The sequence below is a fragment of the Arachis ipaensis genome, chromosome B4 (assembly GCF_059453495.1).
Source record: "Arachis ipaensis isolate K30076 ecotype BB chromosome B4, ASM5945349v1, whole genome shotgun sequence".
In the NCBI taxonomy this organism is placed as follows: Eukaryota; Viridiplantae; Streptophyta; class Magnoliopsida; order Fabales; family Fabaceae; genus Arachis; species Arachis ipaensis.
In genome coordinates, this window is record NC_142439.1 from 73880434 (window position 1) to 73881580 (window position 1147).

The 1147-nt window shown below is 44.0% G+C and overlaps 1 non-coding gene across 1 annotated transcript; it reads left to right on the forward strand.

The window, feature by feature from the left end:
- Positions 1 to 350: 350 nt before the first annotated feature.
- Positions 351 to 457, forward strand: LOC148567938 (small nucleolar RNA R71). The gene has a single exon (XR_015882407.1). It is a non-coding gene; the product is annotated as a small nucleolar RNA R71 (small nucleolar RNA).
- The last annotated feature ends 690 nt before the right edge of the window (positions 458 to 1147 follow it).

Sequence of the window (1147 nt, forward strand, 5' to 3'; positions counted from 1 at the left end):
GCTCCTGACTCCCCTCTGCTTCTTCATTCACTCCTTCTTGGGTTGTTGATGAAGTTGAGATTGCTGCTACTTGGTTCATCTCCATCTTCATGGTGAGGTCAGCCAGCTGCTGGGTAATGAACTTATTTTGGGCCAACAGAGCATCTACATTGTTTAGCTCCATTACTCCTCTTGTGTTCCCTCTTTCGGAAGCATAGAAGTAGTCGTTCTCTGCTACTGTTTCAATAACATCTATGGCTTCCTCAATAGTCTTCTTCCTGTTCAAAGATCCTCCGGATGAATGGTCTACGGCCTTCTTTGATTCATAAGAGAGCCCTTCATAGAAAATGTGCAGCTGCAACCATTCGTTGAACATATCTGGTGGGCACCTCCTTGTTAGGTCTTTAAACCTCTCCCATGCTTCATATAGAGTCTCACCATCTTGTTGCCTGAAAGTTTGGACCTCAGCTCTCAGCCTATTGATTCGTTGAGGAGGGTAAAATCTTGCTAAGAATTTGTTCACCACGTCTTCCCAAGTTGTCAAGCTTTCCCTTGGGAAAGATTCCAGCCACTTGGCTGTTTTGTCCCTAAGTGAGAATGGAAATAGGAGGAGTCTATAGACGTCAGGGTGAACACCATTAGACTTCACTGTGTCGCATATTCTCAGGAAGGTGGTCAAATGTTGATTGGGGTCTTCTTGAACACCTCCTCCAAATGAACAGTTGTTCTGAACAAGGGTGATGAGCTGTGGTTTAAGTTCAAAGTTGTTGGCATGAATTGTTGGCTTTTGGATGCTACTTCCACAATTGCCTAGGTTTGGATTGATGTAAGAGCCCAAAACTCTTCTATCCTCCCCAGCATGATTTGCTCTACCTCCTCCCCCATGGTTGTGATCCTCTTCTTCATGATGGTTTTCCATGTTGTCTTCCATGTTTGGTTCAAAGAATTCCTCTTCTTCCTTAGCACCAACCACTTTCTTTCCTCTTGCCTTCCTCCTTAATCTAAGGAAGGTCCTCTCAGGTTCAGAATCGAAGGAAGTTGAAGCCCCGCTTCTTCTCCCTGTCATACAACCATCAAGTGCAAGCAAGAAAAGATAGGTGCAGAAAGTGTTTGTATCAGAATTACTGTTAGTTGTGGGTGATGCAATATATCAAACAGTTAATGGGTT